Source organism: Lynx rufus, unplaced genomic scaffold (assembly GCF_022079265.1).
Source record: "Lynx rufus isolate CCGP_SWC_20201006 ecotype Redwood Valley unplaced genomic scaffold, mLynRuf1.p SCAF_6, whole genome shotgun sequence".
Classification (NCBI taxonomy): domain Eukaryota; kingdom Metazoa; phylum Chordata; class Mammalia; order Carnivora; family Felidae; genus Lynx; species Lynx rufus.
The window spans coordinates 133573988-133597308 of record NW_025814878.1 but is presented as its reverse complement, the minus strand read 5'-3'; positions in this window follow the sequence as shown (position 1 = coordinate 133597308).

Sequence of the window (23321 nt, the reverse complement as noted above, 5' to 3'; positions counted from 1 at the left end):
TACCCAGGGTCACCATGCCGTCCGTTATAGACCCAGGATTTATTTCACGTACGACTGGAAGTTTGTACCTTTTGACCACCTTCACCCGTTCGCCCCTCCGCCCATCTCCTGCCTCTGGCAACCACCGATCTGTTCTCTGTTTCCCCGCTGTTCGGTGTTCTAAGATTCCACATGGCCTTTTGTCTTTCTCTGTCAGCCTATGGCCCCGAAGTTCCAACCGTGTTTTGGCAAATGGCAGAATTCCCTTCTTTCTCGTGGCCTGATAATATTGCATTGTGCATATACACACACGCACGTCTTCTTTATCCACGCATCCACTGACACACCCTGAGGTTGTTTCCACGTCTTGGCTGTGGCGAATAATGCTGCAGTGAAGGGGAGGGGTGTGCAGATATTAACTCGAAATCCTGTTTTAATTTCCTCTGACTGCCCGGAAACAGAAGTGCTGGATCATACGTGAGCTCTAGTTTCAGGTTTTTGAGGAACGTCCATACTGGTTTCCACGGTGGTTGCCCCCCCTGAGTCACGTCCCCACCGACAGTGCTCAACGGTTCTTTTCCCCCCACGTCTTCCTCAGCACTGTTGTCCCTTGTGTTTTTGACAGCAGGGTTCGGACACGTGGGCAGCGATAGCCCCTCGTGGCTTTGATTGGCATTTCCCCGATGATGAGTGACGTTGGGCCCCTTTTCACACACCTGTTGGCCCGGTTCCCCATTTTTTTTGGCATCTAGAGGAAAAGCGTGCCCATGTTGTGTTGTATGCTTCCTTAATTTTTAAACATATACTCTTAATTTTAGAAGAGTTTTAAGTTTACAGAAAAATTGTGAAGATAGTAGAGAGTCGCCATATGCCCCGTACCCATTTTCCTCTATTATTAACATCACACATTTGTAGGGCATGTTTGGCCCAATTAATGAACCAGTGTTCTTCCTATTAACTAGAGCCCATCATTTATTGGTATTTTCTCAGTTTTTACCTAAAGTCCTTTTTCTGTTCTAGTAAGTCGTCCAGGAAACCACGTTACATTTAGTCTTTATCTCTCTTGGCTGTGAGAGTTTCTCAGGCCTTCCACGTTTTCGATGACCTTGACAGTTTTTGAGGGGGACTGGTCAGGAATCCTGCAGAATGTTCTTCAGTTAGGATTCAGCGGGTGTTTTCCTCAAGATTCGACTAGGGTTATGGATTATGAGGAGGAAGCTCCTTAACTGTTTCATCTTGACTTCTGAACATCAGATAGTCCTATCTTTAGCTCTCTTCAAAGTCAAGTACACGGCTTTAGGCAGCAAGAAACTCTCTCTGGGCACGTGTCGCTCCCGTGCCCCGCACGGTTATTATTATTTGCCTTCAAGCACCTTTTGCTGTTTACTCTGCAAAAGAATAAAAGTGTTTTTAGACGCTGCAGATGTGCTTGGCACTATCTGCTGGAAGGAAAGGTGTGTGTAGAACTTACTTCTAATTATAGCTGCTGTGCAGAGTTAAGACATTAAACAATAGCAGTGGATTATTTTAGTCACAAACACGAATGGCATATAAATTCTCTTTCCCTGTGAAACAGGGGATCTGTTGGGTTTTTTTTCCCCTGAAGTAATTTGTGCCCTTTCTATTTTTAATTGTAGTTGCTACAGGAATCAGGTTTATCTTTAATATGGTGCTGTTTCCATACCTTCCAGCAGAACTGAAATTTGGAAAGACTGTACTAAAACGTACACTAGGTTGCATCAGAAAGAGAACCCTCGACCAATATCACTGTTGAATATCATTGCATAAATCTTAAGTACAATAGTAAAACACATAGTATAGCAGCTCATGAAAAATAACATCACAGACCAGCGGGATTTCTTCTAAGGAAGCCATCTTTGGAAAATTCATCATTGGGAAATTCCATCATCATTGGAAAATTTAATATAATTCTGTATATTAAGAGAACTAAAGAGGGGCGCCTGGGTGCTTCAGTCAGTGAAGCATCAGACTCTTGATTTTGGTTCAGGTCATGATCTCGCTGTTCGTGGGATTGAGCCCCATGTCAGGCTCTGCGCTGACAGCATGGAACCTGCTTGAGATTCTCTCTCTCTCTCTCTCTCTCTCTCTCTCTCAGTTCCTCTCCCACTCTCTCTCTCTCTCCCCCTCAAAATAAACAAATAAACATTAAAAAGAGAGAGAGAGAGCTAATGAGAAAGATTTGTATCTTCTCATGTCATTTCCAGAGAGATGGCATTTGACAAAGTTAACTTTTATTCAGGTTAAAAATATTTAATAAAATAGAAATTGATGACTACTTCCTTTATACGATTTTGTGTGTGTGTGCACGCGCGCGTGTGTGTGTGTGTGTGTGCATGCTTTAGCTCAAAAACCAGCATCTTAATTAATGTGGTAACACCAAGAATTTTCCAGTATAGTAAGGAACAAGACAAGGATGCCCATTATCCTGACTACTGTTTAATACCGAGCTGGAGGTACTGGCCAATACACTTAGACAAGAAAAAGTGATTAGAAAGATAAAAATTGGAAAGGAGAGGGGCGCCTGGGTGGCTCAGTCAGTTGAACGGCCGACTTTGGCTCAGGTCATGATCTCATGGTCCGTGAGTTCGAGCCCCGCGTCGGGCTCTGTGCTGACAGCTCGGAGCCTGGAGCCTGTTTCAGATTCTGTGTCTCCCTCTCTCTGACCCTCCCCCATTCATGCTCTGTCTCTCTCTGTCTCAAAAATAAATAAACGTTAAAAAAAAATTTAAAAAAAATTGGAAAGGAGAAGGAGGAGGCAAAACTCTGCAGGCACATGATTTTGCACAGACGCATCCCAAGAACTCATGAAAACTCCTTTATTTTTTTTTTTTAATTTTTTTTTCAACGTTTATTTATTTTTGGGACCGAGAGAGACAGAGCATGAACGGGGGAGGGGCAGAGAGAGAGGGAGACACAGAATCGGAAACAGGCTCCAGGCTCTGAGCCATCAGCCCAGAGCCTGACGCAGGGCTCGAACTCACAGACTGTGAGATCGTGACCTGGCTGAAGTCGGACGCTTAACCGACTGCGCCACCCAGGCGCCCCGAAAACTCCTTTAAATGATAAAAATTTAATAGAGTTTCGGACTCTAAAATTAACATATAAAAACCAATAACCTTCTTATATATTAACTAAAATCATACAGGAGATATAATAAAAGAGAAGACACTGTTTTCGAGAGTAAGAGAGCAAAATCAAAAACAAAAACCCAGGCATGAGCCTAAATACTTTGAATTTATATGAGGCCAACTATAAAATATTGTTAAATATACAAAGGAGGGCCTGAACGAGTGTAAAGGCATACTGTGTTCTTGGGTAAAAGGACTCAGCATTAGAAATATGCCATTCTCGCTAAGTTGCTTTATAAATTCAATGCAACCCCAATAAAATTAACATTGGAGCTTGCACTAGAGCAAGACAATTTGATTGTACATTCATCTAGAAAGGCAAAAAAAAAAAAAAAAAAGTCAGGACCCCGCTCCAAACCCAACAAAAAAGCAGATGAGGGCTAAGCCCTTCCAGAAGTAACATATTATGAAGCTTCTACATTGAAACAGTGTGATACTGCACATGAACGGACAGATAGACTAATGGAAGAAAAGAGAAAATACAGAAATAGACTTAATTAATACACAAATATAGGATGCAATGAAAGGGGAATCTCAAATCAGAGAGGAAAACTTGGATTTAAAAAAAAACTTTTTAATGTTTATTTATTTTTGAGAGAGAGAGAGAGAGAGAGAGAGAGAGAGAGAGAGGAATGGGTAGAGAGAGAGAGAGACACAGAATCTGAAGCAGGCTCCAGGCTCTGAGCGGTCAGCACAGAGCCTGACGGGGGCTTGACCCCACGAACCGTGAGATCATGACCTGAGCTGAAGTCTAATGCTTAACTGACTGAGCCAACCCAGGCACCCCAGCTTTTTATTAGTGGTGTTGGGATAATTAAGTGACCATATAGAAAAAGTTATGTCTTTTTCACACTGTAAATCTGTGTATATTCCAAATGAATCAAAGATCAAAATTTTAAAAAATGAAACCATACAGGTACTAAATAGGAATGCATTTCTTTATAGCCTGGGAGGGGGAGACATTTCTTTTATTGTGATTCAGAATCCAGAACAATTTTAAAAATTTAAAAGTGTCTTCAAAATACAAATGTGCATAGTAAAAGACCCCTTCCATAAAGTAAAGCAGAAAATGACGAGCTGGGAAAGATTATCAGCACCTTACGTCACAAAGCACTGTCAGTGCCTCCTACCCAAAGACCACCAAATTCACGTCTGTGGATACTTTAGGCTTCTTGTGGGACGCCTGGGTGGCTCAGTCGGTTAAGCATCCAACTTCGGCTCAGGCCATGATCTCACGGTTCGTGGGTTCAAGCCCTGCGTTTGGCTCTGTGCTGACAGCTCAGAGCCTGGAGCGGGCTTTGGATTCTGTCTCCCCCTCCCTCTGCCCCTCCCCTGCTCATGCTCTGTCTCTCTCTGTCTCTGTCTCTGTCTCTCAAAAATAAATAAACATTAAAAAAAAAGTTAGGCTCCTTGCAACAAAACCCGACACTGAGGTGAGAGGCAAGCAGAGGATAGGATTGAGCCTTGGTGAAGCACCTTGGGAGGGGTTTGAGGAAGTGGGGTTTTGCTCTGCACTAGACGTTTTCAGGAAAAAAAGGAGCAAATCTATCACTGGAATTTTGTTTTTAATAAACCTTATCTTTAAGATGGGAAAATGAATCAAGGCAAAGGCTACAATTGGTAGGAGAGCAGCAGGGACTCTTGTCAGCCAGGACACGAAGATGTGTGGCATTTTTGTGGTTTGCACGGTAAACTTCTTTTTGTCTGTGCTTAGACAAAATCCTCAGCTGCTGTTTTGTTTGGCTGGGTCTCACTTCATCATGGCTGCAGAGTGGCCTTGTCTGATGTTGGTGCTCTTTGAGCTTGTTAATGGCCAACAGAACAGTCAGGTCTAGCCGTCAGTACTGGGCAAACTTCGGGCAGTGCTGAGGTCCAGCCGTGCAGGCTACCTCTCAGATGCTGGGAGCTAACACCCACTAATAGACCAAGAGCCTCTTTTTTTTTTTTTTTTAAGTTTACTTATTTATTTTTGAGAGAGACTGAGACAGCCCGAGTGGGGGAGGGGCAGAGAGAGAGAGAGAGAGAGAGAGAGAGAGAGAGAATCCTAAGCAGGTTCCACATTGTCAGCTCAGAGCCCGATGCAGGACTCGAACTCTCAGATTCGTGGCTCCTGAATTAGATAACGCAGGTGTAGAATGTTTCCATCATCGTGATTATCCTGGACAACCTGCTATGGACAAAAGTACTAGAGAAATAGTTCACTGAAAAAGAAATGAAAATGGCTTTTAATTGTATGAAATGCTGCCCAAACTTACCCAAAAGAGGAATGCATATCACAACTCGGCTGGGATCCCTTGTTCCCTAAAAGATTAGCAAAAATCGAAAATCTAACAACATACTATATCGGTAATGCTGTAGGGAAGCATGCAGAGTCTGGAAGATTAGATGTAACAAACAGAGAGAGAGAGAACCCATATAGAGGGGAAATTGGTAATGTCTGGCAAAATGACATGCACATTCATTCTTTGACCCAGCAATTGCTCCCACCCCCCCCCCCACCCCCGGCCAAAGATTACCCAGAAAACATAAAAAGACATACGGACAGGCTTGTCATTGCTGGGCTACTTTCAATAGCTAAAGGCTGGAAAGAAACCAAAGGTTGATCATTAGGAAAGTGGTTGAATAAGCCAGGGCGTGCCCATGTAACAGGATACTATGCAGCTTTACAAAGTACAGAGGTACACCTCTCTATGCCAGTAGGGAGTAATCTCCAGGACGCATTTTAGGTGAGAAAATCCAGATGGACGAATGATGTAGGGTCTGATATTGTTTAGCTAAGAACTAGGACACACATCCACACACAGACGCATGTACACATCATCTGTTGATATTTAAACACAAACACAAAATGGAGGGTGAAACATTAAAAACATCATGGCATTTTTACGAGGGAAGGGATAGAAGGATAGACGCTAGATTTCTCCGAAACAACAGACTTCGGAACCCTGTAAGTATTTTACACGATTGCAAAATCTGAAAGTAATTGAAAACTTTTAAATTGAAAGTAACAATCCCTAAGAATTGAAATAAAAAAAATAAGCACGAATGTATATCCATTCATGTGGTGGCAAAATTACACAGTGGAAATTATTCTTAGGGATTTTGCACGCGAGAGTTTGATAGTACGTCCCTAGTGAAATACACGCTAAGAAAAAGAAGATCTTCCAAAGCCCACAAACAAACATGCCAACAAACAAAGTATCTTAAACTGTTTGCAAGAGTCATATTGTTGGGAACTGTGTTGGCATGATTATTCTGAACTGGTTGTGTGTGTTTTCTGGGATAAAGCAAATGAATAATTATATTATATTTGAATTCTAGCGTTCTTGCCATTTGGGGATTCCAGATTCTCCATGCGGGAAGAAGGAGGTCCAGAAGACCAAAGGTTAGAACAGAGTGTGATTTTGTAACAGTGAGAAGTGTGGATGGGAAAAGACAGGGAGGTGGTGAGTGGGGAATGGGGTCCTCCCGCACCCCTGCACCCCACTGCACACCTTCCCAGACTCTGAGCCTCCCCAGAATGTGCAGGGACCCTCCACATGGCCAATAAACAAATAAATACGAGGAAGTGCTACCTCAGGGGTTAAGGGTTTCCTCCTCTCCTTCAGTGGGTGCCTAAGACACTTCTTTCCACCCCCCCCCCACAATGGTGGTCAGCAACCTCCCCCTGCCTTGACCTAAAAGCCTATCTCTCGGAGCCACCTTCTCCCCTGGGTCAGGCAAATTCTAGCCCTGAGGGTCACCCAGTCGCTGACTGGTTCAAGTTCTTGAATCCCGGTTTACTTAGACTTTTCCCATTTGCTTGGCTGACTCCAGAGAGCACTTCAAAGTAAGATCTGGTAAAGTGTGCAGAGGTTGTATTCCTGGAGGCAGCGCAAAGCATACAGTTAAAACATTTTTGCGTCAAGTGGTAAAGACCAAGCACACTTTTTTATTTTGATAAACGGGATTGGAGATAAACCTGGGGACTGTGGGGGGATGGAGAGGAAGGGATTTATCATGAAGGCTAGAAAGGTGAGCTGGGACTTCAGGCTTTGGCCAAGGAATCTAGACTCAGGAGGAGAGATTCTCCATGGACACCGGCGTGTGGACCCTGAGGCCATGAAAACTGTGGCCTCGCTCTGAATCCCAGGCAGTTTAAGGAGGAAAAAAAGTCACCAGATACTTTCATGGCAGCCGGCTTTGTTCTATCCGTCTCTGGAGAGCCATATACCAGGAATTGATTTGAGAAAGGAGAGCAGTGTTAAAGAAGTCACATCGCTCATTATTTTCTGTTATTAATTATTCTTCAGTATTAACATGCTTTTCAAATAAACACTTCAAAAAGAAGCCGACTTAAAAGGGTGACTTTCTAAACAGGAAAAAAAATAAAGTTGTTTTAGGATCAGACCAAGCACATTCTTAAACATTCATTCATTCATTCATTCATCTATTAAATATTTTTTATTTTTTTTATTTTTTAATTTTTTTTTTTCCTTCAACGTTTGTTTATTTTTGGGACAGAGAGAGACAGAGCGTGAACGGGGGAGGGGCAGAGAGAGAGGGAGACACAGAATCAGAAACAGGCTCCAGGCTCTGAGCCATCAGCCCAGAGCCCGACGCGGGGCTCGAACTCACGGACCGCGAGATCGTGACCTGGCTGAAGTCGGACGCTTAACCGACTGCGCCACCCAGGCGCCCCTATTAAATATTTTTTAAAGCACCTGCTATGTTCCTGATCATGCTTGCAGGATCCGAGGTTGTCTGGAGGACAGGGCGGCCACTTACAAGGAGAGGCACTGGGTAAACGCTCTGCTAAGTTTCACTTCCCTTAGAGTAAATTAAAATCCAGTTGTGATTTAAACATTTATGCAATTACAGGCAGTCATCATCCGGGTCGTTTTCCAAAGGCCAAATCTGACTCCGTGCCCTTCTGATTACCGTGACGAGGCAGTAGCCACATGAAACGTTCTGTTGGACAAAGCGGACGGAAGAAACTATTACCCAGGGGGTTTAGCTCAGGAAAAAGGAACAGAGAAATAGCTTGGGGTACAGAGCCTTTTATCTGGGTTTCCAAAGTAGAGTGGTTTAACATTTTTAAAAGGCTACTCTGGGGCAGGCTTTTCCCCTGGAAGTTTCTTTCACACATTTACAGTCGGGAAGTACAATGGAGCCATGAACATCTCCTACTCTCTGGAGAGGATTTTCTTCCTTTTACTTATGTATTAGATTAAACTAGCATTTTACTTCTCTTCGGCCTGAAGACAGGATCACATTGGCGTCTGGGTTTTCTGTTTTAAAACAGGAATTGCTAAGCACGAGATCACGAGACCTGACTCTTAACCAGGCAGCCCTCACCGTTGTGAGAACCCGCATCTTCTGTCCGTGAAGTTCCCCGAGGTGAACCAAGCACCAGAGGTCTGGAACTATCGAGACTGTTCTCTGTGTCCCCTTTGCCCTGACGGAGCATTTTAATGCTTGTTTTTCCTGGTCAGGCCCACCTGCCGTGAGAGGTGGTGGTATTTATTCCTTTACGTATTTCTCTCCTGACCACCCTGAACGTTTCACTCCTTAAAACAAAAGAGGAGAGATTGACTAGACCAGCATCCCTTTAGACGCCTCTCCGGTTTAAGCTGTGGACGATCCAAAACCCGACGCAAGACAGATCTTCAGTTATTTTATATCTTGTCAACATGCCTGAATCGTGTTCCCTGATTCATAGAAATGCTAGGATCCTACCAATTCCTCTTTAAAGAATTTACAAAACAAAGCGATCCAAGTGACAAATTCATTACAAAGGAGTATTGACCACCTGGCTTGCTGAAAGTAAGAAAAAAAAAAGTGAACGGTTGGAAAAGTCAAATCACAGCTAGAAGGATTTCTGATGTGCATTCTGTAGAACACATGTTCTCATAATAACATTTTGTAATGTTATTAAACATTATAAACTTCTAAAAATATATTATTATAATATAATCATCATATATTAATATTATAAAGTGCCAATGACTTTCACAAAGTGTTATAATGTTCTCATACTGCAGTCAAAAACTAATAATTAACAGGGGCACCTGGGTGGCTCAGTGGGTTGAGAGCCTGACTTCAGCTGAGGCTGTGATCTCACGGTCCCTGAGTTCGAGCCCCGCATCAGGCTCTGTGCCGACAGCTCGGAGCCTGGAGCCTGCTTCGGACTCTGTGTCTCCCTCGCTCTCTGCCCCTCCCCCCTCATGCTCTGTCTGTCTCTCAAAAATAAATAAATATCAAACAAATTTAAAAGGTAATAATATACTGAGCGGACCTTGTGAGAATTTCCCTACAAATTCCATCCTCCCTCCTGCCCCAGGAAGGCTAAGAAGACACTGGATATTGCAAATCTTTTCAACATCGCCAAACCTTTACTCATTAGGGTCAAACGCCTGGCGTTTAACTAATTAATTTATGCCGGCTAGATATTTTACAATGACATTTCAGATATCGCAATGAAAAGCACCAGTGGTGTCAGCAAGACAAGGGTGAAGCAGTGAACTAGAACTAGGTGACCCACATAATAAACGTTCAGCCCTTGACCGTCCCAGGTTGCTTGAGTATAGCTCCTGGGGTCTCAAGGTGTGGCTAGCGTTGATGTCCTTTATCCGTGTGTTCCAAAACAGCCCCATGTCACCTGCTATCTCGTCGTGACTATAAAAATCCAGTTTGATTTAATTCAAAACAATTTCAATTATTGAGCATATACGCAACAAATTATTACAGGAGGCCTTTGGGGGAGAGATTAGGGAAAAGGTCCGGTTCTGCAAAACGGTGGCTGCTTGATGTATTGCCCGCTTGGCACATTGCCTGCAGGACTCGGGTGGCAGATAATTGTTCATCTTACAGTTAGGAAGGAAGGCCAGGGGAGGAGCCTGTCCTGCCAGATTAATAAGGAGATAATCAAATCTGGGGACAAAGATGTCTAATCCAAAATAAGTTCAATGGCAATAAAGAGACTTCCAATGACCCTAGATAAGAAACGTTTTCAGTCAAGAGAAAACCATGAAAAATAAAAATGAAATGATCAGGCAATGAATGAAATGGCTTTTTTAAAGGTAAAAAAAAATGTAAAGATTATTTTTTTTTAACATTTATTCTTTTGCAAAAAAAATGTTTATTTTTGAGAGAGAGAGCACATACGCGAGAGTGGAGGAGGTGCAGAGAGAGGGAGAGAGAGGATGTGAAGCCAGCTCTGAGGGGAACAGAGGATCCTAGAGGGCCCCGCGCCGACAGCAGAGATCCCAATACAGGGCTGGAACTCACGAACTTCAAGGTCACGACCGGAGCCCAACAGACGCTTAACCGACGGAGCCACCCAGGCGCCCTTTCTTAACATTTATTCTTAAACACAGCTTTCGGTGAACAACCTTGGTTTCGTGTAAGGTCAAGCCGAGAAGGAAAGGAAGAATATAGAGTTTTCAGATGAAAACAAATACCAAAGAAAGACGAAGCTCCAGACAGGTGAACACAACACAAAGGCAGAATCCGAAGGGCCCACTGAGAGCGGCCTCACAAGAGGCTGATCGTTCGAGGAACTAACATAGGGTGTTCCGCATCCAACAGGAAAGAGGCCAAAAAAAAGAGGAGAAAAAGGACATTTGTCAGAAGATCACAACAAATTGTCTAAGTAGAAACCAAGATAAAATTCTCAGTTTTAAAGGTATTGTTGGCTGAAGTTTCTAGCACTTATTATGGGCTGAATGAGGTACCAGTGGTTCCACAGGTAGCAAAAGCCAACTTGTAAGTGAGAGACCGTGTCTTCAGCGAAACAAACACAGTCTATCTTGGCAATGGTTTAACAGGTTCCTGCCCTGTGTTCCATGCGTTGGTTGTTGGATACACTCTTACAGGAGGACGCCTGAGCCATTTCTCACAGCATGGGACCAGGGTGTTAATCACGATGCGTTGGGCTGTAGGGAATGGGAAAACCAAATAAAGCAGCTTCAAGAATAAGAAAAAAACGGATCACCACCGGTGACAGGAAGTCCGGAGGTGGTAGGCGGGGCTGGTCTCGGGATCAGTGAGCTCAGCTGCCCGGTGCTGTCAGGCTGACCTAGATTCTTTCCAGCCGTGTGGTCTGCCAGTCTCTCTGTACGTCCTGCTCCCCCGATTGTCACAAAATTGTGTAGCTGCTCGGAGCATCACATCTTTCCACCATGTCAAAAGCCAGAAAAGGACAGTAAGTACCAAAAGGCACATGACTGTCCCTTCAGCCCCCACTTAAAGAGGAAACAGAATCTGGGCAGAAACTTCCAGACCTTCCCATTTTGGATTACCAAGAATTCTATCAAATGCCATTCTTAGCCGGGGCCCCCCGGGTGGCTCAGTCCAACTTCGGCTCGGGTTAAGCGTCCGACCTTGGCGTGGGTCGTGATCTCACGGCTTGTGAGTTCGAGCCCCGTGTCGGGCTCTGTGCTGACCGCTCAGAGCCTGGAGCCTGCTTCTGGGTCTCTCTCTCTCTCTCTCTCTCTGCCCCTCCCCCGCTCGCACTCTGTCTCTCTCTCTCTCTCTCAAAAGTAAATAGACATTAACAACATTTTTTGAAATGCCATTCTTAGCCAATCAGTGACAAGAGGAATTGGCTTATCAATTGGTTTAGAGTAATCAAGATGTATCTTTAAGAGGCAAGGAGGGTCCAGTCTCCCCCAAACCAAATAGATGCCTGAATAAAATCGGGATTTTGTTAGTAACGAAGCCAGGTGGGTGTGGGAGAAAGGCGTTGTCTAGGCAACACTGGTGCGCGCCATGCTCCCTCTCTCTTATCTCACACATGACAGCAGTCACTCTCCAGGGCGTGCGGTTCTGTGGGTTTTGGCGGGTGTAGAGAGATGTGTAACCACCACCTCTACCATCAAGACCTAGAAAGCAGGAGGTAGGTTTATGATCCGCCAGCATGGACTTACTCTTGTGGTATAAACAAGTGGGAGAGACTCATGGTTCTCACAGCCTTCCCCTTCTCTGAACCTCCTTCCAGGAGGGCAACCAGGCAATGTGCAGAGGGAGGTTCACAGCGGGTTTGGGGGGCTTGCACCGGGGAGGGACCCCCGCTCTGGACCCATAGCTGATCTCGTCCTTGTGACTGTGTATGTCACCCAAAGAGCCATTTCTGATTGCTGCCCCGGGGTTGAGCTGATGGCTCACTTTGCTCCCCAGGACTCACAACCCTGGGTTTGTTTTATCCCTCCTTCTTGTCACCCCTCCGCTAGCCAGCTGGGGTCGTCTGAGTCACCTCTGCAGATTCAGGACCTGCTCCAGTCCAAAGAGGAAAGCGGAGTCTGCAGGGGGGCGGTGTTCCAGAGAGGACGAGCTGGCCTCAGGATGGCACGGGGCTAGCTGGGGTTTGCTTTTTGATCTTTATCACGGCAGGCGGATGATCGTGACCAACCGTTTTAGGAGACAGGCGGGGCCTCTGTGATGAGTTCGAACACAGTAAATACAATTGTAAGATCACCTGATTACAGTACGATAGCAAACACAGTAGCTAAAATTGACACACCAAGACTGCCTGGCGAGAGCAGCTTTTCAGCCTTGTGCAACAATACTCACAGTGTTTAGAGTCCCAGGAATGAGCCCAGCTCTGGCTACAGCCACTGTCATCTATCCCGGATCGCTTTCTCCCAGGGAGCTGGGCTCCAAGCGCTTGTCTTTGCCGCCGGGGACCGGTGCTTGCCCGTAGGGTGCCTTCGGGAAAAGTAGCAAACATCTCTCCTGCCTCATGATGCTTTACTTACGTCGATTGGAGAATCACAGGAATGTGCAGGAAAATCGTAACAGTCAATGTACAAGTACTTGAAGCATGACGGGGCGCCTGGGTGGCTCAGTCGGTTAAGCACCCGACTCTCGATTTCGGCTCAGGTGGTGATCTCACGGTTCTGGAGTTCGAGTCCCGGGTCAGGCTTGGGGTTCTCTCTCCCTCTCTCTCTCTGCCCCTCCCTCTGTCTCTCAAAATAAATAAATAAACATTAAAAGAAGAAGAAGAAGAAGAAGAAGAAGAAGAAGAAGACCCACTGCCTCAGAAATGCAGCAGGTCTAGACCAATGGTTTGGAGGATAGATGTCAGTTTATGAATTTATTCACTGCGCATGGACAGAATATTATATTCTAGGTGCTGTGCTAAGTGCCGTACGAGTGTTATCTCATTTAATCTTTGCAGAATAACTGCAGACGAGGAGGAGGAGGAGGAGGAGGATGGGGGCGGGGAGGGAGAGGGCATGTGGAGGGGGGAAGAGGAAGAGGGAGAAGAAGAAAAAAGAGAAAAAGAGAAAGGAGGAGGGGAAGAAGAGCACCTTGGGGATAATTTAAATAGCCCTGTAACTAGAAGGGAGTTGACATATATAAATAGATAATAAATATATACGTTTAAATAGGACAATTCTGTTGGAAGTGATGTTGGTGATTCTTATAAACATGCTCTCTATTTGAATATATTTTTGCTGGATTCCTCAGGAGGAAAGGAGGGGGCCCCCCACGCTACCTGAGGTGTGGCAGGAGACGATGATGTAACCACCCTGAAAGTTGCAAGTGTGTAGGGGGAAAGGTCTGTCTTCTCCGGATCAAGTGGCTGAATTGGACACAAGCAGCCAGGCAGCGGTGGAGGTGAAATTGCTTGGCTCTTCTGTGGCCCTCGCTCCGAGGTGGGGGAATGGCTGTACTTTTGCTCCATCAGGAGGATCAGCCTTCCAAATTGGGAGCGTTGGCCAGGAGTCAGGCCTGCGACGCTGAGCGTTCCTAAGCGATAATCCTGAAGATCCTCGGAGAGGCGACGTGGTGGCCCATGCCGGAGAGGAGCCTCGTGGCCGGAGACCAGGTTTCTCTTTCTTTCTGGGTTTCGTGGGTGTGGGAGCACAGCCACTGGCCCGACAGCACACGGGTGCTGGGTCTGGCCGCCTTGCCACCGTCTCTGAGAGAGCTGATCGAAGTGAACGAGGAAGGAAAATGTTGCCCAGCACCTTCTTCCTTGGTTCTCCTACGTGAGGGGGTTCTTCGCGTGACTGGCTTCCCCTTCCCGGTGAGAGCTGGCGGTTAGGGCTCCCCATGAACCCCAAGTTTTCCGGCGGAAGCCTCGCCCTCCATTGCACCTGCCCGCCTCGCTGCACCCCAGCTTTGTACTTGCGGTTAAACCCACGTCCCCTCTTGCAAGCCGAGGAGATGTTCACGGCCAGGTGCAGGCGGCTGGCTCTTCAATCCGGTGGGATCCAAGAAGCGTGGGCAAAGCCCTGTGCCGGCCCCTCCCGGGCAACGGAGAGATGAGGACAGACTGGGACCGCAGGGCTCCCGTGAGTCATTCACGCGTTCAGTCACCGAATGCCGATGGAACACTTACTATCTGCCAGGCACTGTCCTAGGCATTGGAGATACAGCAGTAAAGAGATGAGACAAAATGTCTGTACTTTCTGGTGGGGGAGACAGACGATAAAGAAGTAAATAAGCAAATGTGTGGTGTGCTACATAAGGGCACAACAGAGCAGCTCTTGTGATCTAGGCATGTGTATTAAAGGACGAAACCTTTCTGGTGCTGTTTGTTGGTCCAAAGTGCTCTGGGTTTACTATGGAAGAAGAATTTTTTTTTTTTTTTTTTGAGAGAGAGAGAGAGAGAGAGAGAGAGAGAGAGTGGGAGTGCAAGTATGAGCAGGGGAAGGGCAGAGAGAGAGGGACAGAGAATTATTTTTAAGTTTACTTATTTTGAGAGAGAGAGCGTGAGTGGAAGAAGGACAGAGAGAGGGGGAGAGAGAGAGTCCCAAGCAGGCTCTAGGCTGTCAGCACAGAGCCGACCGAACACAGGACTCAAACTCACAAACCGTGAGATCATGAGAGCCAAAACCGAGTCGGCCCCTCAACCGACTGAGCCACCCAGGTGCCCCGAGAGGGAGAGAGAACCTTAGGCAGGCTCCATGCCCGGTGTAGAGTCTGACACAGGGCTCAATCTCACGGCCCTGGGATCATGACCTGAGCTGAAATCAAGAGTCGGACACTTAACTGATTGAGCCACCCAGGCGCCCCGAGAAGAAATTCTTTTTAACAGAGGAGGAGAGATTCGTGGAAAACAAGTGGTGAGCATTAATCTGGCCCTGGAGAGAAGTGAGGCCAGGTGAACGGACCGGCCACACTGTGGGGACATGAAGTTCCTTGGGCATTAGGAGACATTAGAGGTCCAGGAGTGAGGAAAGAGGGGGTGTAAGCACATTCAGGGGCACTGAACGGCTTGCTCCAGTCTCAACAGTGGGCTGGGATAACAGGTAGAACAGGAACAGTCTGGAAAGGTATAGAGAGGCCAAGCGATGGGCGGTTTTGATAGCAAAGGGCTATGGGTTGAGCTCTGCATGCAGTGGGGGCGGTGGGGGGGTGTACTAAGTGTTTTATGCAGGCAGTGCCCTCAGCAGACGTGTTTACAGATGATGGTGTGCCAGAGGGATGTCTCCTCAGGGTACAGGGACACAGCTGGAGGGGTGCTGGCCCTGGTGGCTGACCCCTAGTGGCATCGAGACAGGAAGAGTCTTTGGTTTCCCTTAAACAACAGGCGGCACGGTCTTATTACTCAGACGATTCAGGATAAAAGTGGACATTTATATGCAAACGTGATCTTTCATTCCCCAGCCACGGATATTCAAGTGCAAGGGCAGTAAACCGGAGCCAGGACAGGCAGATTCACAGCTTCTTCTTTGACACTGTGCCTGAGCAACCTGGGAGCTGCAAAGCTTGAGATCTACTGGCAACTCGTAGGGATTTCTTGCACCAAGCCTCAGTGGACGCTCGCGTTGAGAGGTGCGGCTTGTGTCTTCTCTGGACAAATTGCCTACAGATGGTCAGAGAACTACAGAAAGGAATGAATCCTACCATCTTCACTCCCCTGACGTTGCAATTTGCCATCATGATTTATAACAGAGAGCGCCACAGAGAAGAGCAGAAGCAAATACTTCCATTTCACAAAATCATTTAATTATTATCCCCCCGTTTACTCCCCTTTTGCTAACTCAGCCAACAAAGGTATTTGGTTCATCTGAATTTAAAGAAAGATGTCTTCTATCTCCTTGTGCTTTCTCTTCTTCCCCATTTTCCTTTCCTTATGAAAAAAAATATGCTTGTTTTTTGAGAGAGAGAGAGAGAGAGAGAGAGCAAGCTGGGGAGGGGCAGAGAGAGAGAGAGAGAAATCCCAAGCAGACTCTGCACTGTCAGTGCAGAGACCCACGTGGGACTTGAACTCACAAACCCTGAGATCATGACCTGAGCCGAAACCAAGAGTCGGACGCTTAACTGACTGAGCTACCCAGGCGCCCCTTTCCTTCCCTGTATTTATTGAGGCTCATTGTCTTTTCTCCTCTCTTTGTGGGTGTTTATAATGTCTGGAAAGGAAGAACAGATATGCCTCCGCGGGCAATTTTAGACATTTCGGCCACGCTGTAAGTATGATGTACTCTTTCCCCAACTTTCCTTCAAGTCTTGAGTGAAGTATCCATTTCTCAGGAATGTTTTGTGGAGTTGGCTCTAATAATTTGGCCTTTTTCCCAGGGGGTGTGGGACTGGAACAGGGGGTACCCTTGGCGGGGTGAGGCTCACTGTGGTTGCAGAAAGAGCTTGTGAGGCACGTAGGTTCCCCCCTCTGACTCAAAGGCCCTACCAGCCCATGCTCTGGTTCTCTCCCCAGGGATTAGTGGTGGAAATTTGAAGCCAGTTGAAGAGGGCTGGCAAAGAAATGGGTATTAGCATTGATACTTTGAAAGTGCAAAGGCTTGCCAAGGCTTAAATCCTTCAGTTGTTTTCAGGACGCTTTCAAAAACACAGGGCTGGAAATCCCAGAATCCTAATCCCATTTGGCTCTACCTGTACGCCTTCTCGCTGTCGAAGGATTTTCTTCCCCCTACAAAAACACGGGAGTTGCTAAAAAATATGGCTGTGAAATTGCTTCCCTGGGCGGCACTGGGCTGCTTCAAAGGGAAAGTGTGAGAACCAGACAGAAATGAGGAAGATCACACTCAAGAACTAGACCTTCCAGCTCACGGGGGTGGAGAAAACGGGGGCTGTTAGTTACACCCCTTAAAAAAAAACAAAGCCAACCGAAACAAGCTGAACAGTTTATGGCCATTCTGTGCCTTCAGATGTTCCGTGTGAAACCATCCGAGGCCATGTGTCATTTTGAAACAGCATTGGGTGGGGCTTAAGCCGTCCAGTGGCCTGCATTTGTAAATTGGTTCCGGCACCAATTCCAACGTGGGTGTTGAGCGGGAGGGTGCTTCCCACAAAACACCAGGAATTCGAGTCAATTCTGACACTTAACCACCTGGGGACAACCTCAGATCCCACAGGTTGAGGGTTCAGTCCTGCAAGACGACCCTCACCCACCCCTTCAGACGCCAGTCATAAGCCCAGGCTGTTCCCTGCGCTTCTGATGGCCAGCTACAAACTGGCGGTTCCAACGACCCCCTCCAATTAGGGATGCCAATTGCGAGTCCAGGCTGTGACTGTGCTTCTGCCTGACTGGTTGTAAACCAGTGGTTCCTGTAACTCCTTCTTCAGGTTTAATTTGCTGCAGCAGCTCACAGAACTCAGAGGAGCATTCTACTTACTAGATTAGTGGTTTATTATAAAAGGATAGAACTCAGATGCTTAGGGCAAGGTGTGGGGAAGGACGCAGAGCCTCCAAGCCCTCCCAAGCACACCATGCTCCCCACGTCTGCCTGTTTTCACCAGCCCAGCAGCTCTGTGAACCCTGTCCTTCTGGGATTCTATAGAGACTTCATTATAATAGGCATCATTGATTAACTCATTGGCTATTGGTGATTGATTCACCCTCTGGTCCTACTCTTTTTCCACCCCCTCCCACCCCCCGGAGTTCAGGGTGTAGGAATCACAAGCTTGGGTCACCTGGCAACCAGCCCCCCATTCTTAGGTGCTTTCCAAAGGTCGCCATTAACATGACAAAAGACACCCTGGTCAGTCTCATCTCTCAGGAAATTCCAAGGGCTTTAGGAGCCCTGTGGCAGAAACAGGACGAAGACCGTATATGTATTTATGATAAATCACAGCCTCACAATTACACTCCTGGTTCTCCCTTTTCCTAGCTCCGTGGCCTTGAGAAGTCGCTTCATCTTTCTGGTCCTTATGTATAAAGAAGGTCCCAAAGAGCACCTGCTTCACAGGTATGGGGTGGGGATGGAAAAGGCCTATTCCTGGAAGGGTAGGGGAACTGCCTAGCATCTAGCGTTGGGCCTTTATTCCCCTTGTGCGTGCTGAGCGGGACACTACCGAAGATTCTCAAGTTCTGTCTGTAAATATTAGAAAGCTGTCGGGAGGCTTGGCTTCTTCTCCAAAGGAAAAGAGCTTTCAAACATCACGGTGATATGGAGACAGGAAAGGCTTTCCAGAATCAGTTACAGGCATACCTCGTTTTGTTTTGGTTTTTTGGTTTTTTTTGCTTTGCTTTATTGCACATCACAGGTATCACGTTTTTTTACAAATGGAACGTTTGTGGCAACCAGTCCATCGACATCACTTGCCCACAGCATTTGCTCACTTTGTCTCCGGCAAGTCTCACAATATTTCCAACTTCTCATCATTCTTATGTTTGAATGGCTGCACTCTCATAATAAAACTCGAACAGATGAGGAAGTGTTAGGGACGAGCAAAGAAAGTGGCTTCTGGAGAGGGAGCGACTCCTGGTGACGATGCTGTGAAGACGGTTGAAATGGCAACAAAAGGTTTAGAATATTATATAAACGTAGTTGAGAAAGTGGCGTCAGGGTTTGAAAGCAGGGATGGAGTCCAATTCTGAACGAAGTTCTACTTGTGGGTCGAATGCTATCAAATAGCATCGCATGCTACAGAGAAATCACTACTGAAAAAAAGAATCGACATGGCAAACTTCACAGCTATATTAAGAAATGGCCACAGCCACCCCATCTGTCAGCAGCCATCAATGTGAAGTCCAGACCCACCACCAGCAAAAAGACTGCATCTCGCCAAAAGCTCAGATAATAGCTAGCAAATTTTAGTGGTAATTTTTTTTTAGTGTTTATATATTTTGAGAGAGCATGAGAGCAAGTGGGGAAGGGGCAGGCAGAGAGAGGGAGAGAGAGAATTCCAAGCAGGCTCCATGCTGCCTGCGCAGAGCCCAACTCCGGGCTCGAGTGTGGGAACGCTGAGATCAAGAGTTGGAACCTGAGCCACCCAGGCGCCCCCCCCCCCCCGGTGGTGTTTTAAAATGAAGGTAGGTACGTTGTTTTTTTTTTAGACATGTGCTACTGTACACTTAATAGACCACAGTAGGGTGTTAATAGAACTTCTATATGGGAAACCAAAACATTCATCTGACTCACTTGATTGTGATATTCCATTTATTGTGAGGTGGTCTGGAACCAAACCCAGGTGAGGGGAGGTCATGGCTCCCCCAGACTAGATACTACATTTTATACCTTACGTACGTACACCTTACACGTTCTCCTACAAAGAGGGGAAAGAGGAGGCACTGAGGTTTCCAGTGCCTCCAGTTTCCTTTTCCAGTGTAACTGGTTCATTTGTGGAGGTTACACTTGCTTTGGTAGAGCTTATAGAACACCTAAAACCCAGGAAGGCCATGGTCAGACACGTTAGGGAGTTGGACTCGAATAGATAACCTGAGTACCATTCCGGAAGGTGCTGCCTTGACTCTAAGGGCCGTACCCGCCCAGCGCGCGTGAGCATCGTTCCACACGTGTAGGGACGGCCCTTGAAGAAGCTTACAAATGGTAGCCTTGTCGCTCTCCTCCACCCCGTACCGCTCACTCGCACGCTCTCCTGGCCATATGCAGCAGCGGAGCCCTGGTTTTGAACACAAAGGACATTTGTTGCGCGTAATCTTTTTACAAAGCCGGCCTACTTCCATTATGCATAATCATGAAATTGGGGGTGAAGGAGAAAGGTAACTCCACATTTGAAGCCACAAAAGGGCCGTGATTCCTTTTCGGTCTCTTTATTACGAGGCCTCGTCTGAGTTAGATAATTTGCAGTAAAGTTTTACCCTGGAGCAGGCTTCGTCAGTCATGTTAAATTCATGGGGGAAAATCCTCCTAGGATTTAGAACTGAGAAATAGACAGCTTTAATAACGGAAACGCTGAGGTAAAGAGCAGGGAAAGGCAGCATGTTCTAACCATTTAGGGGGAAAATGGGTAAGGCGGTGCTAATAAGCCCTGCTATATTTTTATCTTACCATTTTCTTCATCTGAAGGAATATTGAAATGAGGTTTTAAATTCTGAATGATTATCTGACAGCTTCCATCTCTAGGGCAAATTATTAGCGAGAGCTCTATTTTGCTATTACCTTTACTCAAAGCTCAGAGGACGCACACTTACCAGAGCCCAGATGCGGAAATAAAATCTGCAGACGAGAGTGGTGTGAACAGAATCTCAGAACCCAGCTACTTTTAGGTTCCTTTGTGTGACCTTTGTGGACATTGACCTTCTTATCAAGTAGGGCTGGGGTAGGGATGGGCGGGGCCCATAGCACCCTCCTGGATGTGTTATGCCCCAACCTAACGTCATCTCTCACCATTGGGCCTCAATCCATCCCACCACAGACCTGGAACTCCAATTACACCCAGCCACCCGCTAGGTCCCAAACAGGCCACCTTTTTGAACAACCTCCTCCCACCCACCTTTCCCGTCCGGGAAACCAACCTTGTACTCATCTTTGAAGGTTCATCTCCAATGTGACTTTCTTCCAGAAATCTTTCCAACCCCAAACAGAATTGATGGCATAGTGTCCTGCCCTTTCAAAATAACCCAGTACTCTTTTCACTGTGGACCTTAGTGTGCTGGAATTATTAGCTTACGGTGTCCCCTCCCCCTGGTAACCCTAGAGGGCAAGGACTTTCTCTCTGACATTTGTACCTTCTAGCCCAGGGTTTCTCAACAGCAGCACCATTGACATCCGGGGCTGGAAAATTCCTTGTTGTGGGAATCATCCCTGACCCCCACTCCCTAAATGCAAGTAGCACCCCATCTCCAGTGTGACAATTAAAACCATCTCCAGACATTGCCCGTGGCCTCCTGGGGGGAGAGAAAAGGGCCCCTGGTTGAGAACCACCGCTCCAGGCCTGTAAGAGAGAGCTTGATCTATCCTAGGTGCTTAATAAATATTTGCCGAGCTGATAAATCAATGTCCAAGTTAATGAATAAAAAGCTGGGCGAATCAACAGAGGAAGAAAGACCTCACTACAGCTTTTACACACTTACCAAATCAAACTTAAAACCTTTAATCCAGCAAGTCAAGGCTCTTTATGAACTGGCTCCACTTCTCCCTCTCTGTTCCTTGTACCCTGTGCTTCTCGCCCATGGGCTCTTCCCCATTCTTGAGCTTTATTTTCCTTCCCGCCAACTTAAATTCTGTACTCACTTCAACACAAAGAACAACTTACCTACTTCAAAAAGCCTTCCCCAACTCACCCAGCCTACAACGATCTAAGTATTCAGGAACAGGATCAGGGAGGAAAAATGGTTAAGAATACATATATATGTAATATACGTGTAATAGAGGTCTATACACACATATGCCTACGGATTATTATTTTTGGTCTTAGAACCATTCATCTGTTTCATAAACACGTGTAGGAATTTTCTTCTCAACTAGAAGAATCGCTCCCTGATAGCGTCCTCACGCCTTCAAGGTTTTTCTCCTCCTCAGCGTTCGCGCAAGCTTTATGAACAGCGGGTGTTCAGCGTTTGCTTGGAATGAATTTTTTCTTTAAGCCACGAGCAGGTGTGTTAAATGTGTGTCCTTTGGGTGCTCCTGATGCAGTTTCGGTTTTAAAAGGCATAGGGCTAACTCTTTAATATCTTGCAGTTTTTAAACAAACCCATTTCAAAGAGACTCTGCAAACATGAATAAAAGTCATCTGTGGTGTTTTAGAAGTTCTGCGAGAAGGCACTCGTGATAAGCAAGGAGAAAGACAAAAACGGCTGCCTTTTGTCTTAGATGGTGATTATACTCAAACTCCATCGAGGCTTTCTTCCACTGCTTGGGAGAACTGTACTAAAGCTTTGGCCTGAGGTGCCTGGGTGGCTCAGGCGGTTAAGTGATTGACTCTTGGTTTCAGCTCAGGTCATGATCTCGTGGTTCGTGGGTTCAGGACCTGCCTTGGGCTCCTCACTGACAGCACTGGGTGGACTTGTAACCTTTGTAACTTGTGTCTTTTGACAGAACAGCCTCTTGAGGCTTCAGTCTCTCCATTTATTCCTCTCTGCCGTTTCATTTTTATTTGAGAGAGAGAGAGAATCTTAAGCAGGCTTCACGCTCAGTGCAGAGCCCAACGTGAGACTCGATCCCACAACTGTGAGATTGTGATCTGAGCCGAAATCAAGAGGTGGACGCTCAACCAACTGAACCACAGCGACGCCCTTCTGCCATATTGTTTAACTCAGCCTCTCCATGGCCGTCTCCTCTATGCCTACCCATGCCCTCCCACTGAAAATACAAGACCACAACGCTTCTCTGACCCAGCCTCCTCCTCCAGCACCATCCTGTTATTTCACATGCCACCCAACGTGCGTTGGCCTCCACCTATAAGGTCCACATGCTTGTCTCACACGTGTCCACGGCTCACTATGGTCTGGGAACTTGTAGTATCTCCTCACTTCTCAAAATAGACCCACTCTTTCCCAGAACCCTGGACCTCCTATTGACTGCCACGTTTTATGCCCCCTTCTAGCTATCCAGCTCCTTGACCCTGCCGCAGCTCCTCCTCATAGTCTTATGATTTTGAGTATTTAACCTCTCTATGTGAAGCAGTGACAGATGGATCACGTCTTGATCCTCGTTAAATTTCCAGCATGCAAGAATAACTTACGTACTCAATGAACGAAGGATTGTTAGAAATCGACAGAAGACTGAATCAGGTACAGGAATCGTAGAAAATAAATGCCCATCTCTCAACTTTTAAAAGGTTATTTTCTGGAAATGATCGTACTTGTGCCGGACTGAACTTCTGTTGCAGTTGAAATCACATCCTTCAACTGCTACAGCTAATTACCAGTTACAGATATAACGTGCCGCGTTCTAGACGACACCCAGCAGCACAAATGAGCACACCCGGGCATGCTTACAGCAGATCCCAGCAGCAGCAGCGAGGCATCCCACAAAGTATATTCCCAGAGTCTGTCCCCTGAGACCGTTACTGTTCAGACCCCGACAGGTACTCATCTGTCCAGGCAACTAACTA